The sequence below is a fragment of the Vanessa cardui genome, chromosome 24 (genome assembly GCF_905220365.1).
Source record: "Vanessa cardui chromosome 24, ilVanCard2.1, whole genome shotgun sequence".
NCBI classification, from domain to species: Eukaryota; Metazoa; Arthropoda; class Insecta; order Lepidoptera; family Nymphalidae; genus Vanessa; species Vanessa cardui.
In genome coordinates, this window is record NC_061146.1 from 2,999,108 (window position 1) to 3,020,586 (window position 21,479).

At 32.2% G+C, this 21,479-nt stretch overlaps 1 protein-coding gene across 7 annotated transcripts in view; it reads right to left on the bottom strand.

The window, feature by feature from the left end:
- LOC124540331 (microtubule-actin cross-linking factor 1) overlaps window positions 1–21,479 on the bottom strand; it is a 297,681-nt gene that overhangs the window by 186,064 nt on the left and 90,138 nt on the right. For 4 of the 7 annotated variants that reach the window (XM_047117847.1, XM_047117846.1, XM_047117848.1 and 1 more), the window contains exon 1: window positions 6,561–6,696. The exons of 1 other annotated variant lie outside the window; for it this stretch is intronic. The gene's annotated coding sequence lies outside the window, so the exon portion shown is untranslated. Of the gene's footprint in view, window positions 1–6,560; window positions 6,697–21,479 lie in introns of those variants that run through there. 2 more of the 7 variants (XM_047117834.1, XM_047117833.1) reach the window with 2 other exon arrangements.

Genomic DNA, 21,479 nt, shown 5'->3' on the forward strand with positions numbered 1-21,479 from the left:
AAAAACAAATGACTAAGAATAAAATCGTGGCATAGATGGATAACAATTATTATAAGGTTAAGAACTTAACACCCAGAAGACCATTATTTAAGATACTGTTATTATGTTTTGTATCATGCAAACATATTTACTACTCTTTTAAGACACGAACTCCAATTTATCAAATTATGAATACATTGAACTTGTTAAAAGTATTAAGTGAAACAGTAAATGTTTTGGATATTATTAATAAGTCTTTGAATGAAATTATTTAATTAAATTTGCTGCCCGTACCAATCCACAAATTGGAAATTTTGTACATCATTATTATTGCTAACGAGACGTATCAACTGTCAAGTACTTATCGATTGAACTCCAATATTCTGTAATGAAGGCTTTCTTAGCTTTCCTCGGATATATCATCGCGAATATTAAGAGCAAGAGATAAGATGAGTGAAGCCAAAGACAGCTTGTTCCAATAATCTGACACCGGCAACCTACTCTAGAACGAGGTAAGAATAATAAATAAAAACCTCATATTCAAATTTGAACTTTATTCCGAAGAAAATAAATTATAATTTACCTTTGATATATTTATTGAAAAGTGTTATGGTTTGTAACAATAAAGGAAATATCGTGCGAATAATTTTAATTTCTCAAGAAGAGACCATTGTGCGTGATGGAGATGTGTACTGTAATCCGATTTATTTGAACGTTGACCGGAGTTCACCGTTACGACATGGTCGAAACACAGATCCACAAGTCATTGAATTTACTTGAACAAGGTATCTCGCTAATCAATGATCTTTACGCAGGGAATGCCCAAAAGGCATAAAAAGATATCTATAATACGTAACATCTATTATAAAACTACACAGTGAAACAGACAAATCTGGATTTAACCAAAACCAGATCGAAGTTTGAAGTGCTTTTGAATTTTGTAAGTCTATCCCGCCAGTTAAATTTCAAATACAAAGTAATAAGCCAAAATGACCTCACATCTCTTATTATAAAACGATGATTAATAAAACTAACATATTATTGACACAACATTTTAACATTTTCAATACTTGGAAATACAAATGAGCTGAAACGTATTAAAAGTATGAATAATTTATCATTTAATATAAAAAAATAATAAAGATATTCTTTATGTTTTGTATACAACGTATTTATTCGACGAAGTATTTAGCGACGGCAATTTTATGGTGCTGATGTGTTTCGTTAAAGTAAATAGGTATATTCAAATTCGATTCAATTATCCTTGAGACGAGAAAACAAAAGACTGGCGCCAAATATAGTGAAAATGAGAATATTAACTTGCAAAGGTTAAAACTAAATGAAAATATTACTCAATCTGTGACAGATTTATTTATTTTATCAAAAACATTTGCTTAGAAAATTGTACTCTTAAAATTAAAAATATATTTAATTGAATTTAACAGCTCAATATGGACTTGTACAGCAAAAAAAGTATTCAATAAATTTTGTAACGTCTGATATTTCAATAATAATATTCAAAATAAATCCAGACGGTACTTTGACAGATCACAAAACATGGGAAGAGACACAAAGTACAAGTCGAAGATAAGTGGAGCAGTGACAAAAATAAATGAACAGATGCGTCTGAAACCTAAGGAAGAGATAAGGGCAAATAAAACGCGAGCAATGCAAGGAACGCGAGGCATTCACGATACAGACCGGTTCCTAACGGGATAGCTACGCATAATCTCTAAGTACAAATCTGTTGGACGATTTGACGCGGTAAATTGAGACGCAGTATGTAAATTAGTATTTTTGGTACATATATAGTGAGCAAGAACAAGATCTTTGGCTAGTGTGAGCAAACACAGAAATAGTTCTCAAATGCTATAAAATCACATATATTTATTTACTAGTATATGGACGATTGGGCAGATCTAGGTTAGGTAAATTTTATGTTCATGTTTTAGTTTGAATTAGTGACGTTTTACTGTGAAATAAAAAAAGCGATTCTAAATATAAATACGATGACAATTCTATTCATAAATAGATGTTTGAAAAGTAGAAGAGAGATCAATGAAATAAAACTATGCGTGCAACGGAACACTTTAACCCATGAAACGTTTTCGATATCGGATTCGGTACGAAAGTAACTGTTCTACATGTTTTTAAGAATTTCATGCACCAGTAATCGTTATGGTGTTTTTAAATACTGCGTCCATTAGGACCAATACTATCTTTCCACTAAATATAAAAGCATTATAAAAATATTTTTGTCATGAATCATTATTGAAAATATCAATTCAGTTTCATTTCGAATCTCTTTTAAGAAGTAAAAAATCCGAACACATGTTACCAAGTAAAAAGATTATAGATATATAACCATGACAAGTAGTATAGAAGACCCGTATACGATAGCACAAGGTTCAATGAACAGTTCGACACAACAGATGACATTGTAGGGTAAGGTTTCAAAGCCAATATAAAGTGCAACAACTTAAACCCTTGTCAAAACAAAACATGATATTTTTGTTTGACAAGGAAACACAAAATGAACAATACGAATTTACCTACAGTCGCGCGAATATAGGAAATATTCGCGCTAATTACTGAAACATTAAGTTTTCGTATAATGTTTAAGTATTTATCAGAACTTCTTACTGATGGAATTGATAATTTAAAATTCAATGCATTTGTAAGTGATAGAGATGCTTTAAAACGAGTGTATAGAAACTGGTCGATGCTTGACACTGCAGTTTCTAGTATTGTTACTAAATTTTTGAACAAAACAGAAAATAACACAGCCCACCATGTTTTTTAACACTATCGAATCATTAATTTTCAAGAAAGTTTAAATATATTTTTTAATACAATTTTCTAAAGGGAATTAATTAAGTAATGACTTATAGTCAATACGTATTATGTTAGAGAAGTAATCGTGAAAAAATACGCTTGTATTAGTTAACTAGTTAACCAATATTCGTGATCCCTCATCGAGTATAATTGAACTCAATCGCTTTCCAGATAACGAGGCTTGTGGATCAACTAAGCTGGTTTCAAAGCTCGGAGCAATGAAAGTACTAACAAAAACAGTTGAAATGATGTCAAGTTTTTCGATATAATCAATATTTGCTCTCATTCCTAGTGTTTACGTTACATTGTGAGCGCTTCTCTCGTCTCTTTATATTTTGTTATTAAATTGAGTATGTCAGTCACGATAATTCATTAAATTATTTAGCGGCTGTAATCGCTTAATGTTTTTCTATTGATTATTTGTATAACAATAATGATTTATTTATGATTATTAGGATTTATGGGCTGCTGCCTTGGTATGGCTTATAATTTTTAAATACTAAAGTTTTTGATTCACATATAATACTAATATTAAACTAGATTGTGTTTTAATTAAAGTCAAGAATAATTTATTCGGTGAGGTTATTTCTGTCAAAATTATTTCTCGTTAACGACGTTTGGATCAACGAAAACATTAATTAATACGCAAATAACGAATCCTCGTTCAAATTCCATACGAACGGTCACGAAAACAGGTTCGATCATTATTTCGTTCGTCGTAATCTTATCGAAATAATAACTAAATATATACAACAATTATAAGCGTAATTGTGTTATCATAATTTGTTCTATTTTTGTAATAATCTGCATGAAACATGTTATAATTGCATTCGTGATAATCTGAAGACAGAAAGGTTACTAACAATTAGCTACATCTTTTTTTATTAAGAGACTAATGCCAACATTGTTTGATTAACAGAAAAAAAATAATAATACTGTCACAGAAAAAAAACACTGGCCAGTTAAAGTATCAAGCCTGCCTTGATATGACTTCATCAATAATATAAAGCATAAAAATTTACACCTTCGACAACAATTTTACGAGCAACTTTATTTACGAAATTGGCTTGTAATAAAAATATATGTATTTACTACCATTGCGGCATATAAAATTCATTATTAAATAAAATTGATCCTTATATGGAAATGAAATAATCTGTTGTATTTCAATTTCATTGAAGGTCATCGAGAAAATGTATTTTCGTTTTTTATATACTTTATGTCTTGTCCGAATTTCGGTCCTGATGACCATTTTCAAAAACCATTGTAAGTGATATTATGATGTACAAATATAGTATTCTTATCCTACTACTATTATAAAGGCGAAAGTTTGTATGTATGGATGTATGGATGTTTGTTACTCTTTCACGTAAAAACTACTGAATGGATTTGAATGAAACTTTACCACAATTTAGCTTATACATCAGAATAACACATAGGCTACAATTTTTGAGGTTTCTAATGTGAGGTCGTAAAAAAACACATTTTTTGCGCATTTTTTATCCTTTACTTTGTACGAGAAATAATGACTTATTTACGAAGCGATTTTAAGCGATTACTAGACTAGACGGGACGAACCTGAAGTCCACGCGAACGAAGTCGCGGGCAAAAGCTAGTATTATATACGACATACAGGCAGGAGTTGGATTCGAGTAGCCGGAGAAAGACCATAGTGGCGTGCACTTGGAGAGGTCTATGTCCAGGAGTGGACAAAAAAGGGCTGATGATAATCATGATGATTATATTAGAACGTAGAAGTATGGGAAAAACGAACAACTTAATTTGTTTTCCGAAGATTACGGAAAGTATTAATTGCAACTTATATTTGTCGAAACATTGAATATATTTATTTAAGACTTATTTTTGTAACTATAGTAATGACTTATTTAAGAAATTTTATGCAAGAGTAGTAAAATGCAAAGGTTTGTGTGTGTGTGTGTGTAATTATTCTTACACGTTTGCGCACTACGAATTATCAAAAAATTTAATTTTTAGTATAGATTACTATAAGCAACATTTCAGACATAACAGTCAATATATAATGTGTACAAATTGTTTACCAAAACATTTATATTTATTTATTTATTTAACGCCATTGAACCAACAATTTCACGAATGCGATATAATACTTTAAACTCAATGCAATAAGGTTCAATGTTCTATCGAAAATAATTGAATAATATTGATATGACGTTATCAGTGAGTCAAGCATTATATATTTTAATGTTTATTGTGTTGAGGAAGTACCTACATATAGTTAGTACTAAAATAACCTAAGTCTACAAAGTTTAAATTATTAAATAATTTATTCATCATAAATAACATTGTATCTATTTAAAAAAACACTTTTAAATTAACCATTACATAACTTTTTTGTAATTAATATTTAGCATTTTTTTAATCTAAATTCTGAGTTAGTGTTATTATATAACAGATGTAACAATTACTTATTATGTTGCAATAAAAACGGTATTAAATAACAAGCAATGTGAAGTAAAAAAAAAATAGGAATCCAGACAGTGTTTTTGTTACAAACCGCAAAACAAATATCCGTTTCTTAGCTATACCTACTTTAAAATAATAATTAATTTGTACTATTCCATTTTTCTTTGTGGAGAAATATTTGAATCAAAGATCGAATGCCATACAGCCACACAACGTCGATTGTTTTATTTTATAATCTATAAATTAAATCGTAAGGAATAAAAAAATTAAGAATAAATCACCTTTCTTGTGGGTAAGTTTTGTCGAATATATTTTAAAATGTTGTATTACACTGTTACGAGCAATGCAGTTTTTACGTTATAGGTACATTCCTCCTAATTTCTTATCGCTAGCCATATTATAGCTCTAAAATAAGAATAGATTATGTCACAGTTATAAATAAATCGAACGTGGACGATCTCTTACTCATAAACACAGTATTTTATAAAATATCACGCTTTTTAAATCTATTAACGTATTTTTAAAGGCCGTTCCACGTTTGAATCATGTATGGAATTAATAATAAAATTTTAAGGCTGGCTAAGTACCCAAAATTATTTACAACATTAATTAAAAAAAAAATCGTTTCTTTAAATGTCCTCTTTCTTAACGGTTTAGTTATGATCCAAGATTAATGGTCCAAGAATCCATGTACAACTCAACTTTTAAAAGAATAATAGTAAAACGATTGAATTGACATTTACACAAATTCAAGGTAATTAATCTCTCTTTGTGACGCAATCACAGATAAAAAATATATATTTATTCTTGACAGTTGCGATTTAAAATTTATTAAACAAATCGATTTTTCGCAACATTATCGATAATCTACTTCAAAATCATGAACCATGAGATCACTAGACACGATTATTTTAAGTGACAACACTTATCTAATACTCGAAACACTAATCATGAAAATAAACAAACACATTATTAACCGAACCGTTTTCGTTGAAGTCTTTAGTAACCCCGTTCCGTTTGGAACATTGACCGTAACCTACATGCTATTATAATATATTATTATTTAAACATTAATATGATATTAAAAATCTGTATAATCGATTGTCGGCTTATGCAAATAACTGATAATCATTTTGCAATTTATATCATTGTGGCATTACGTGGAGTCGTCACCGGCTGGGCAAAAAACATGATTTGACCGCGAATACGTTGTAACCTCAAATAAGATTTTAAAAAACCGTTGGAAATACCCAAATCCTCATCTCCTTTATGATTTGTATGAACATATATTATTTTTTAACCTCCTTTATAGTTTTTAACACACACTTCACTACACGTACGGTTTATTTTTAATTGAATGCACGGAATTTCGTAAAACAAAATGGCGGACGAACGTACCGCGACGCCGTGCCTCGGCGAACTGACTCGAGTAACTAGTAAAGTCAAACTGGCTTGGACTGTTATCTTAGTAAGCGTGTTGATTTCGTGTGTGTGTGTGTGCATCATCCGTGTACGGTAAGGCTTGAATGGATAGAGGTGATCGTGGTGGCTGTATACCGGTGACTCAATATCAAGTAGGTGGAAAAAAAGTCATGTCCTCAAGTTCCGCAACAGATAATAAAATCGAACTTTCGACTGCTAATACAAAGTGTGACCTACGTGGTTAAACTAAATTATATTACAAGTAGTTTAAAATAGAATAAAATAAAATTTCTATTTAAATAAAAATAAAAAATGATTCTAGGACACAATGATTTAAATGGAGCAAAAAATAACAGACATTTTTAAGAAAAAAATCATAAAAAATAAATGAAAGAGATATTTCAAAGCTGATTTTAAAATACAAGATAGATACGGCTAAGTGAGATAAGATTATGTTATCATAATAATACCACGTTTTCTCTTTACACATAATAAAGGAAATTTATATGAATCAATAATATTTCGACAACATTTGAGAAGGAATAAGACTGGAGTAGTTATTCTTCACATTTTAGATATTATTTATTTTATTTTTTTATAAATGTTCTATGAATAAATTGGAAAATATTTTTTTAAATATATTTATAAGTTTTGTATAATTTCATTTCATTACGATGATCGATGGGTTTAAAGGAACGTTTCTAGTTGAATATTTGTGTAACGAAAAACTTATTTTATGAGTCATAAACTTGAGATATCTACCTAAAATTTCTTTAATAAATTAATTTAAAAATTATGAAATAGCAGTTCAATTTATCCGAGATCCTTTACAAATAATGTATTTGGCATGTTATACATAAATTATATAATATAATAATTATATTATGCAGCAAAAAGGTTGCATTATATAGTAAACTACCCCTCGCTGGCAGTTTCGCTCGCTTTTTAGGTGCTAGTCGTAAAGTATCCTGACTTTTAACATCAAATTACATCAATTTCCGCTCCAAGGTTTGACCTTGAAAACTAACAAACAGACAGACAAATAGTTCGTGTTACTTATGCATTTATAATTAAGATAATATAGTAAAGATGTTCTATGTATATCTTTCCTTTGTGTAATAAAGAATAATTGTATTTCTTTATTGCAAAAACAATCACTTAATAGATTATTTATTGCGCGTTCCTTGATCTTCTGGAAATAAAATAATTATATATAGTACTGTGATAACCCTTCTAGATTCGGAGCAGAATAGATATGATGGCTTAAATATATTTATACATGGAAAAATAAAGCAAATATATCTCGATACAATTGTCAGAGTTGCGACCAATAAAAACGATTTAATTTAAATAATCATATTCTAGACAAATTACGATAAAATACAGTTCAAATGTAACTCTTATTATGTTTGTAGAACTTTCGATAACAACGCTAAGTATATAAAAATAAATAAAACTTCTTTGGTGATAATTTTATCTAAACATAACATATAAATGAATGAATGATCCTTTGTATGACATTCTACACGTGCGAAGTCAGTACGAGAGGCAAGTAATTAATATAATTTATTGATTATTAACTAAAATAACAGCCCAATAACTGTACATGGAATAATAAACAAATGTACTTAGTCGTACCAATAATAAAAAGTTAAACTCATTCAGATCTACATAACATGACAGACACCGTCAAACATCCATTTTAATATTCTGAAATAAACAAATTCATATAAATAATACGCAATAACCCCCATTGGAACAGCGTGATAGAATATGTTCTAAACCTTCTCCTCAAAGGGAGAGGAGGCCTTTAGCCCAGCAGTGGAAATTTACAGGCTGCTGTTGTTGTTGTTGTTGTTTGTTGTTGTATATAAATAATAATCGGGTACTTATTCTCTCTTGAAATATTTAAGTCAGTCTACATAATATTTTAAGAGTATAAATAGTACAATGAATAATTTAAAACCTTCCGTTACGCATATACACAAATCGGAAGTAGTAATCCTCTGTGTACAAGCCTTAAGTATTTACACGTGAATTTCAATCCACCGCAGGTTCAAAACCGTGTCAAAACCACTAAGTTTTCATGTGCTTAATATGTATCTGACTACCTCGTGCTCAGTGGTGAATTAATACGTCTTTAAACCCGTAGATCTATCTGTGCATATGTCATATAAAATTCAGCTATATGTAGGTAAGTACGTATTCACCAGACTCTTAGCTCTGAGAATTATCTTCAATAAAAATGACTTCCAATAGGGAACGTTTAAAGTACAAACGTCTTAATCATAACAATAATTCCTATTAAAGAAAACAATAAAGTCTTGAAATAGTTTACATGATTCCCAGCTAATTATGTAGTCATAATTCATTCGCTTCATAATACTGATAAACCAAGGAGGTTATTAGGTAAATAGGTCGTATTATCCTTGATAGCTTGGTCCTGAAACTACAAAACTAGGGCAGGTCGAAAATAAAATTTTCCTTTAGTATTCAAATACGAGAATGACGTGATGTCATCTTATTTCAAAGAAAACAGATGTCTTCAATGAAGTTGAGTCAGAAATGCGAAACAAGTTTTTAACAATAATACGTGGCTTTATCCTGTACTAGACGAAATAAGATGAGAGCCGAGGCCCAGCGGTTAGACCGCGTGCATCTTAACTGATGATTGCGGGTTCAAATCCAGAACCCACCACTGATTGTTCATGTGCTTAATTTGTGTTAATAATTCATCTAGTGCTCGGCGGTGAAGGAAAACATTGTGAGAAAAGCTGCATGTGTCAAATTTTATAGAAATTCTGCCACATGTGAATTCAACCAACCCGCATTGGAACAGCGTGGAATATGTTCCAAATCTTCTCCTCAAAGAGAGAGCCCTTAGCCCAGCAGTAGGAAATTTAGGATGTGGTTATTGTTGTTGTAGACAAAATAAGAATCAATAGTACATCAATTGTAAGTGATCAGTTATGATATATGATATAATAACTAAATAATTCCAGTTTTTTTGTTAATTTTCTCTCGCCGGATAAGTTGTCCGTGCCTTTGGTACATCGATCTTTCATATGTTATTTTTTTTTAATTTTATCACCAGGCAGCATTACAATTTAATTTAGAAAATTATTATTATTTTCTATATCATAATTTCTTATATTTAGTTATATTATTTTAATGTCACAAAAGTTGCTTGGACGAATTTGTTACAGTCTTTCCAAGCTTTGAAATTCCTGAACATTCTGTGCAATGGTATATTATGTAGTGTGTTATACAAGTTATAAAATAAAAATATCCTAAATAGGCTTCACGATATGTCTGTGGTCAATTAGTAATCATTTCTGGTGACGTCATAATGTATACATAGCTATCTGTAGCTTAATGATTCAGTCATGATGTTTATACTTTTTTTTTATTTATACATATTTATACAAATAGGCAAAGGAAATAACTTTTCTGGTAGCCACAGATATTTAGTGTTGACAACGTAAAAATGAATACAAGAGCAGAAAATAAACCACAAATTTTATATATCTTCCTCGGATTGTCAAATTGATCAAGATCGAATTTTGACAACATCGTAATGACTAGTAAATGTAAACAAATGTCAATTAAAAAAAAACAGAAATATTAAAATACAAGATAACCTCAAAGTATTTTTAATAATGAAGTAATTATTGAATAAAATACATATATGGCGGGTTCCCTTGTATAACCGGATATGGTAAGATACGCGACCCAGAACTGTAATCCAATGCGATTATTGTATATGGATATTTTTATCTTAATCATTCTATGGTATAAAATGTACATCTAAAGTAAGGTAGGCGCCGAGCGTAATCACGCACTGTTGACTTTACAGCAATATAAATTAATTGCATAAAAACTTTTTTTACACAACGTTCTATTTTCAAAAAGTCATGCCTATGCTGTTGACCGTTGGGATTATTTCGTCTAGGTGATTCTATAGTGTTACGCGAATGGACAGAGTAAGGAATTAGTAAATATGAAGTTTGAAAGTGGCCTCGGTAACAGAGAAGCTATCAGCCTTGGGAAATAAGAAGATATGTCCTTGTATTCCTGTAGTTACACTGGCGCACTCATCCTTCAAAGGGAAACAGAACAATATGAAGAATTGTTGTTTGGCGCTAGAATATTTGATGTGTAGATAGTATGTTCCCAGTAATAAAAGTATAGACAATAAAAAATACATTCAAGGAAGCGTCCAGTGCAAGCCAGAGGTAATACACAAACATTTAACAATTTTTTTACCGCTCAATAGCAATATTACAACTTAAAGGCACATAGTCCGAGAAGACACTATTAGGTGAACAATTAGCTTCATTTATTTCTATATAAATGGAATCAAATAAAAAATCAAAGTTAATAATTTAAATGTCAGTATTGTGACCTCAGAAATTCTAAAAGGAGATCGCTTTAAATACTCGTGTTCCTATACACATTCCATGCCTATATATACGATAAACATACATAGGTTAAGTGCTATCATAATTATACGCAGAATTAATGACCCTGGAAGTAATGAGGGATATCGTTTCTGGTCGCAGTTGGCGTGACTATCGCTGTCGTAAAAGAATATTTATAACAGCGACAGCACGGAAAAAACTAATAGTAAATTTATCAGAGGGTACTTTGCAAATTTATTTCTAATTGTTTTAAAGGAAAAAGGTTAACATATGTATTTTTTAAGATTTGTCCTCTAATATTTTTTGCGAAATAAGGAATCAATGATAACTCAAGGTCATTTAACGTATATTCTAAATCCATAATAATAAGTATTTTTTGAAGGGTAGTGAGCCGGTGTAACTACAAGCAAAAAAATGTTGTATAGCTCACAAAGTTCGAGGCGATATATTGAGTGATTAGCTATTCCCGCGACTTCACGCATTTAAATTTGACAAACAATTATTGCTCAGTTCGTAATATTTACTATAACTTATTAGGCAGTTGTCATACCAAGTGATTGGTGGGAGGAACCCGATGTAAGAGCGGAATGGTGGCCAGTACTGGATAGGATTTGGACATATCAGTGTGACTATAAAAAATATAAATAAAAGTACCCTAAGTTACTCCTTATTACATGAGATATCTGGCAGTGAAATTCCCTTCAAAATCGGTTCAGTCGTTCTACAGATTAGCCAAACAGACAGACAGACAAAAAATTGTAAAAAGTGTTATTTTGATACATGTACCGTGTATACAAACATATATCTAGTAAAAAGCGGTTATTTTGATATTATAAACAGACACTGCAAATTTATTATACGTTTAGATCATTACATTGATTATAGTGGAAATGTCTATGGGGTGGTCTGTTTGCCAATAAGCCTTCTGAAGTTATTTGAACAAAAACGAATGCTTGGTCTAAAATAAACGACATTTTGCGTAAACCTCATTGATTACGCAATTTGTGACTGGATCGATGAATTAATAGCGAGTATAATTAGTGCAGCCCACACTATGCGTTAGTCACTTTGGCGATTACACGCTTACTCAGTGGGCTTCGTGAATTGGGGCAAATATGGGATTAAATTTAAACTTAACTAACACTTATTATGTTCGTAGAACATGTAATCTAAATTCGCTTAATGTTTCTCATAAATGATTTTAAATTAATGTTTACATAATAATAGCTGTTATTACAATTGCATTTGATATAAATTGTTATTTATTTGATAATGAGGCTACAGTTTCGATTATTTAAGAATGACGATTTCTTCTGCATATTATACACAACAAAAAAAATTAAAGTGTCTGTAATTATAAGTAACCGTGATATTTCCTGTAACTAAAGGCACATGGAATACAACATCTTAGTTTCCAAGGTTGGTGGCGCATTGGCCCATTGGCGCATTGGCGATGCATGGAATCTTTAATATTTCTTGAAAAGCTACTGGATGTGAGCGGTGGTAAACACTTCCCCTCAGATGGTTCATTTGCCCGGTCTTACTATATACTATAATGTATATTCTATCCTAAAACATATTTTTTATTTTCTAAATATCGACATCACATATTAAGAAGAATAATCACAGATATAGAACCGTCTATAAGCTTCTTTATAGCTAACTATAAATCGTTGAAAAGTTTAATCATTATCCAACAATAACTAAAGTACTATTTAAAAACCGTTTCCAATATATAATATCGTTCGAAATATTCACGAACTCCTAACCGGATCATTTCTTATTGTCCATATCAAATGACGTGGAGATGGGCATGGACCTCCAAAAGGACAAAATACTAAACTTCAATTAATTTCTTTAATGGTAACTGGCATTTTGAGAATTGCTAATAACTGATCGTCTGGAAATTATAATTAAATGAAATCACTTCGGTAATAATCGTGTTCTTGTCGGTTATTTTCGGTAGAATGAACATTTCGCAGCGGTGGTAGATTTTTGAATAGTACAATTCTGTAAAATGACGATTCAGAAAGTGCTTGTATATGTTGACTGAATATTTGACGTTTAAAGCCATTAAATAAATAAGCCAGTTCAATTTCCGTTTTTAATTAATCATATTAATATAATAATCTATATTAATATAATAAATGTCAAAGTAATTTTGTCTGTCTGTGGCTCTTCCATGACCAAACTCCGATTTGATGAAATTTGCTATAAAGCAAACTTGAACTCCAGGAAAGGGCATAGGCTACCTTTTTGCCTGACGCAAAACAACCAACACCCTAAAATGCCAAGCCAAGCTACTTCTAGTCTTTTTATAATATTATTCTTCTTAAACTTGTTAAGAAGAAAGCCGCGAAAAAACCTTGCATATTGTGTCAGAAGAGACCAGAATTTTGTCAAATACGTGTTTGTATATACGCCAAAACTTATATACACAAAAACAAAAAAGAGGATATCTTTGTCTTGAAATGAGACTTGGACGCCACAAAATGAGACATTTAATGTTAAATTAATTTCATTGCAAAAAGCTGGATTGATTCGAAAGTAAACCTGTTAGAGGTTCGATGCTAAATATGCAAATACGAATGATTTATATTCGTATTGCGTTTGATTTGTTGCTTGCATTGAAAATGTGGGCTTAAAGCTGATCAGACTGGTTGCTTTATATTTAATTGTAACCTTTTCACATTTATTCATTGACAAATAATCAAAATTATAATTAAATGTAAAATTAACTTTCTCTATTCAAAACATTTAAACGGAATAAATAGCATTTAATACATGTGGTTTAAGTTTTTAAATTCTTCGTGCCAAATCATTTTTCACACAAACCATCCATAGTACTATTGGTCCCCATTCCCTATATCCATCCATCCACTTATATCCTACATATAAATCAATAAATACTAAGTCCACTTTATTATACAGAGTTACTTGCATATGTACCATTATTATTATAACTGTCATCAGTCTTGAGCGTTCCCAGGACAAAATCCTGTTCACTTTCTTTTAACCATTTCATTTTTTTCCAAATTAATGATCAATCGTTTTGGAAGGAATCCAGCTCTTTTCGTCACCTTCGTCGGTGTCTGCCTCGACGTCGCTGACCACTAATGGGGACGTGTTTACTTGTAAATTTAGATCAGAGATCTTTTTACTCCTAACATGTACTATGCCCAGCTGTTTAAGCGATGCTGCTTTCCAAGTAACATCAATAACTGAGGTTTATAAGCTAATGGAAAAAAAATCGACACGAATGATTAATAATGTTGAGGATCTTTAGATGGTAAGAAATTATTAATAAACGTCATTATTATTATATATCACTCGGTGGTAGGTAGTTATCACCGTATCATCATATATTTACCGACTAATAATAATACATTAGTGTTATAGTGTTTGTTAATTAAATATCCAGTGTAACTAAAGGCACGAGAGACATAATTAATGTTCTCAAGGTTGGTGGTGTATTAATGATGTCAGGAATGGTTAATATTTCAGCGCTAATATCTGAAGACGATGGTGACCACTTACCATCAGATGACTCAATATGTCGTTTATCGAATTTCTACAACGGTATTTTCTTGTAAGATACACCTAAAGTTGAGCGTCAAATAAATTCATATATAGGTTATGTAGGTACTTTGATTTTATGGTATAGGTTGGTGACCGGACATATGGACCACCTGATGGTAAGTGGTCCTCACCGCCCATAGACAATGGCATTGTAAGAAATATTAACTATTCTTTACATCACCAATGCGCCACAAACCTTGGGAACTAGGATGTTAAGATCCTTGTGCCTGTAATTACACTGGCTCACTTACCCTTCAAACCGGAACACACAACAACAATATTAAGTACTGTTGTTTGGCGGTAGCATATGTGATGTGTGGGTGGTACCTACTCAGATGAGATTGTACAAAGCCCTAGCACCAACTAAAAACATTTACGATACGATGTTATAAAAGGAAAAAATCGCCTTATAGATTCTGAAGTACGTCATCGACGCATCTGTCGGTGTTTCAAAGTGATTTATTTGTATTCAAAGAAATGCCCACCCTCCTCGGTTACACTTCAGAGGCGAGACCGGATGTCAATAATAATCATGTAAACTTAAATGTAAACGATTTGTTTAGTTTATTTCTTCAATATTTATGAAGTTTACAATCTTCATATACACTGTACAATAAATAGCTATTAAAAAGCAAGTAAAAAGAACTTAAGAAATCGTAGTTAACTATATAGAAAAATGTTTTTAATTAGTGCATTAACAATTTTAAGAATTATTTATATATTTATTGGCTGATTTTTATTAGCTCGTTCTTTTTCTCTATTAATGTATTGGTTTAGTATACATTTTGTTATAATATCATTAAATGTATTGTGTTGAACATGTGTTGAGTTGAGCTATGGTCTATTATTTATTATTACTTTATTATGTACTATTTAGTTTATTTATTTATAGGGAGCAGAGTTTATATTTGTATATGTGTTGTATATATAAATAAATTTGGTGTGTTGGTGTAGCTTGAAGTCCTAGGAAACATTGGCTTACTTTTTATAAGTACGTAAAATTTTACAAATAACCCTAATCTACGTGCGGCAACAAATAGTTTATATAAGTGTTGTATTCATTTAATAATGATAACATTAAAGGTCGACAGGTTTCCTTTCTCTGAAACATACATTCAATAAATTTAAAAATAAAGTTTTGTTACAGCATTTATTTACTTTGAGGAAAGTAACCAACATAGCTCGAGTTAGCAAGCTGAAATAACATAACCTACGAGGAAAATACATAAATATTGTTGGATGATAAAGATATTTATTGTGATTTCTATACTATATGTAGGTACCTATACTCCCACACGCCCACCTGTTGCTACGCAACATAATCTTCGGCGTAAAAATGCATGCTCAGAGAGATTCGTTCCATAATCCATACCTCTTAACGAGAATACATCTTTATTTTCTTTCAGAGAAAAATAAAATTATGTAACCAATTACTTTTTTATTCATGTATTCCTTTTTGAGGAATCAGTTAGTCAGTGTAATGATCTATGATGGCAATGTAAGTAATCAAGGTACTTGTGTTATGGAAAATCAGAAGTAACGACGATTCCACAAACTCTCAGACCCTAGACAACATAAAAAACTAATCAACTTTTTCTACATCAACTTCGTAGGGAATCGGACCCGGGACCTCAGAGTGAAACACGGAGTTAGTCAGTCGTTTATATTGCTAATGTTTGAAAGTGACAATTCGGAGCATTGACGTGGCATTCTAGCAGTTAAAAAATATATATATGTATCTTAATAATTATACTCTAGGTAGCTTAAGTATACGTATTTCTATTAATCTGTATCACAACGTTGATTACGAAATATTTAAATCGTTTTACGTAATTGTAATGAATTTATAATTTGATTTTAACGCGAGTTGATTTGGTGTTAAGAACTACTTCGCAATCACTGGATACCGGTTGCTCTGATTTAACTGTTTGTTTAAAATGTCATATTTTTATAGCATAGGTAGGTGGACTGGCAAATGAACAATCTAATGGGAAGTGTTCACATTGCCTACAGACATTAGTGCAACAAGATATTTTAATCATTGATTAAATAGCCAATTAACCACCAACTTTGACACTTAATGTGTTATGATTCTTGTGTCTATACGCTGGCATATTCAACCTTCAAACCGGAACACAACAATACTGAGTAAGTGGTGCTGATTGGCAGTGGAGTATCTGATGAGTGATATTAAGCCTAAGACTAAGCCAGACGCGAGTGGCCGTATTCTTATCACCAAGTACAAATGCAGTCTGATGAGTGATAATACTAAGCCAGACGCGAGTAGACAAAGTTCTATCACTAAGGATATATGTAGCATATGTAACATTTAAATAATGTACGGAACCCCCAGCAAATTCTCATAGCAATCGAATCAATATTTAAAGAACGCAGATCAACATTAAAAAACTATCAAACCAAAATTATTTTTTAATTATAAGATTAATTAAAATAATTGATTTTCATTATTCACTATTTGTCGCGTGCGGTTTTTCTTACGTTATCGGGTTGGTTTGTAGTTGTAAGGGATAAAACACAGCATATGTTCTACCGCAAGATTTGGACATGCTACGAAACAAATCACAACAAATTACGTAAAATTGTAACAGATAGACAGAGTTACTTTCGCATGTATAATGCTAAAAAGCGACCAGCCCCGGCTTCGCACGGGTTCAATACTGATACTAAATATACTATAGAATTTGTTTATTTACGAAATCACATTAGAATATTCTAAAATTTACAGCGTTTCATTACTATATTTTGCATATATTATATACAAAAACGTTCCTCTCGAATCACTGTATCTATTCAAATAAAACCTCATGAAAATCTGTTACGTAATTTAAAAGACCTAAAACATAGGGACAGACAGTGGTAAGCGACTTTGTTTTATACTATGTAATGATAAGAATTTTAAAACGATTGTAATATTAATTCTGTATAACCTGTCAATCTCCATATAGAGCAATGTTAATGAGATAAGACACTACGTGTACACAGGCGTAACAAGGTCGAGCGATTCATTCATCGAACAATTACTAGATCTCAGTCAAGTAACTTGATTTAAACGGACTGATAGTGAAGTATTGAAACTAATCCAACCTCTTTATATGTCGAAGCACCAAAAAGTTTAATTAAGATTCTTTTTTTTTATCGTACATGCTGGCAACTATTTCAAATCAAATCAAATCAAATCAATTTATTCAAGTAAACTTCACAATGAAGTATTTTTGAATCGTCAATAGATATATACTACCATCGTTTCGGACAGTTTCTTCGAAATTCTGCCACATGTGCATTCCACCAACACGCATTGGAACAGCATAGTGGAATATGCTCCAAGCCCTCTCCCTAATGGTAGAGGAGGCCTTATCCCAGCAGTGGGAAATTTACAGGCTGTTACTTTACTTTTACCGTTTCGGAAAGTGGCTTCTAGCGAGAAGAAACGCCAAGGAACTCGCATAGTTACCCTTTTCATATAAACAGATTTACAATGCTGTTATTTACAATAATTCGTGACCTATGATGAAAAACATGACAGCAAAGAAGTGATTTTTTTCCAGAGAATATTGAAAAAGATACATATTACGGATTTAAACGAATAGACTTATATTTCGAATATTATCATTTCTGATAACGAGTTGATGCCTAACTCCTCGTTATATACATAAATAAAAATAAATATTAGTAATACGACTTTTTGGATTTAGACTTCAAAACTGTTCGTCAACTCTCATAGATAATTGATGCATGTGTTGAAGGATCACTATAAAATATTGACAATTAAATGTATTTTCTTGATATTGCTTACCAATAAACTAAAGTACAGATACAAAATTGACAAGGTGTTACAATTTTCATGTTGTATTAATATTAATAATGCGAAAGTTTGTGAATGACGATATCTCAAAATCTACAAAACCTACCAACTTATTTTCTTACTTGGTGGTAGGGCTTTGTGCAAGCCCGTCTGGGTAGGTACCACCCACTCATCAGATATTCTACCGCCAAATAACAGTACTCAGTATTGTTGTGTTCCGGTTTGAAGGGTGAGTGAGCCAGTGTAACTACAGGCACAAGGGACATAAAATCTTAGTTCCCATGGTTGGTGGCACATTGACGATGTAAGGAATAGTTAATATTTCTTACAGCGTCATTGTCTATGGGTGATGGTGACCACTTACCATCAGGTGGCCCATATGCTTGTCCGCCAACCTATACCATAAAAAAAAGAAACTTGAAATTTGTTAGTAAGGTTCCTTTTAGAGTGTAGACCAATCGGTTAAAACAATTTTACGACTCTCCACTCCTGAGGGCTTTTTTCCGGGGTTGGAAATTTGTGTTTTATACATATATTTAAAAAGCCAGGGTAAAAGGAAGTTCAGCAAGTTATTATATTATACAATTAATTTAGTGATGCCAATTAATACGTTACTTAAAAAGAAATAACAGACGACGTCTCGTAAGTACGATATAATAAATAGGCTAACAAGTGTCTATTGTCTGATAGAGGAGCCGCGTTTATCTTATCGTCTCGATCAGAGGTGAATGGAATTGACGATAATAATGAGTTTGGTCCAAAAAGAGGTTAATATGAAAGTGGTGGCCAGTGTGGTGGCCAAGTTGGTGGCCAAGTTGGTAAACGTATCAGGTCAGCAGTGCGTTCTCTGAGAATTCACTCCATATTTCACTTTTGAAATGTTGGCAACAGACAATGGTACGCTATTTTGATACGTATTCCATTAAGTTTATAATTCAAAGTCGCATGTTTTTGTCTTCTGCGATGAGTTTCGTGTTTCTGTTTTACAGAATACCGCTTAATACAACAGATATGATATTGCCGACTTGGTCTTATATGATCCGATCGATGTGAAGATCACATCACCGCTTTATGACGTTTTAAATATAAAGAGTATTTCAGTATAAATCGAAGTCACATTATATATCATAAAAATCAAGATATTATAAATGAGTGTATATTATAAGTGACTGGTTGTCAACGACGGCCTTTCTCGCGTTTTAGGTTTTATGTACAAACAATTATAGACAGTGTCTTTTCTTTCCTTTAGGGTTCAAGTTTTATAACAATAACAACGACAACAACAGCCTGTAAATTGCCACTGCTGAGCTAAAGGCCTCCTCTCCCTTTGACGAGAAGGTTTGGAACATATTCCACCACACTGTTCCAATGCGGAATACACATGTGGCAGAATTTCTATGAAATTTGTCACATGCAGGTTTCCTCGCGATGTTTTCCTTCACCGCTGAGCACGAGATGAATTATAAAGACAAATTAAGCACATGAATCAGCGGTGCTTGCCCGGGTTTGAAGCCGCAATCATCGGTTAAGATGCACGCGTTCTAACCACTGGGCCATCTCGATTCTCGTTTTATAAGCAATTTTATAAAATTATGTACAGTGGATTAGCATTGAAAAACCAATAGTCAGACAGACAGTTTCGCATTTATAACATTAGTATAGATCAATCTATTGTACCGTCGTTACTTCTGATTATTCATAATACAAATGCTTTAGCTACTTACATTGGGATCAGAGTAATGTCACATACGTGCTTTCCAATATTTATTATAATTCATTTTTAATTTAACAAAAAAAAAGCAAGTTGAAAATATACTTAAATATTGGACGAATAAGATTTAACTACATTTATTGGTATATACAAAGCGAATTAAAAATAATTACTGCACAAATCACGACCGCGTGGAATGGTGGCAAGAATGCTAGCTGCATTTCCCCGTTGAATCTCAATACCGGTTATCTGGGTAAAAACAAACCAGCCCTCCCGCCTGTGGAGTGCACAGACACGGTGAGTGAAATTATATCAAAAACATACAGACATACACACTTTTTGTAATCAAATCAAAACAAATCAGAATAAACTTCATTCAAGTAGGCTTTTACAAGCACTTTTGATTCGTCATTTTACAATTAAGTGAAGCTACCACCGGTTCAGAAAGTAGATTCTATCGAGACTAACCGGCGAGAAACTCAATAGTTACTCTTTTTCAACATTTATAAAATACTAAATCATCCACACTAATATTACAAATGCGAAAGTAACTCTGTCTGGCAGGCAAAAACTACTGGACCGATTTTAATGAAATTTGGTACACAAATAGGGTAGAGCTTGAGAAATGTCTTTTTTGGAAAAATAGAGTTAAGACCTCTTTGTACCAATCATTAACGTAACATTTTAAGTTAATTTGTAAATATATTCATATTCTACGCGAGCACAGTCACGGCCAAAAATAAAGTGTTTGGTTTTTTCCTTAATTCAAGCAGTACTTGTAGATCATATTTGTATAAAATTGGACTGTCTGGTTGTAATATTAAAATAACTACTTTTTACTTCATGCATATTCTTAAATTTTTTGTCAGTCTGTCTGTTTGTTCCTTTTTTTTTTTTTTTTTTTTTTATTACGCTGGAAAAACGCTTTGCGCGCTTCCCTCACGTGATGGAAAGTGGGGGGGTGTGTGGGACTCCCCGGAGCCCTGAACGCCGAGTGCGCCCAAGCACACCGGGTTTACCCACTAAAAAACCAGCGGTACCCTCTCCGTCTTTCGGCGGACGCCACGGGATCGCTTACGCATGCTACCGTGACGCCCTGACGGTCGGCCCGCTTATACGGGCCTTCAACAGCTAGGGGGGATTCCCAGGATACTGGGACCCCCCCTGGTCCCTACGGCGCCTATTGAGGCGGAGGGAGAAGATGCGCGTAGCGCCTTTTCCTTCTCCCCGGTCGTCTTCTGCGGAGCGAGTCAGCGGCGGCATT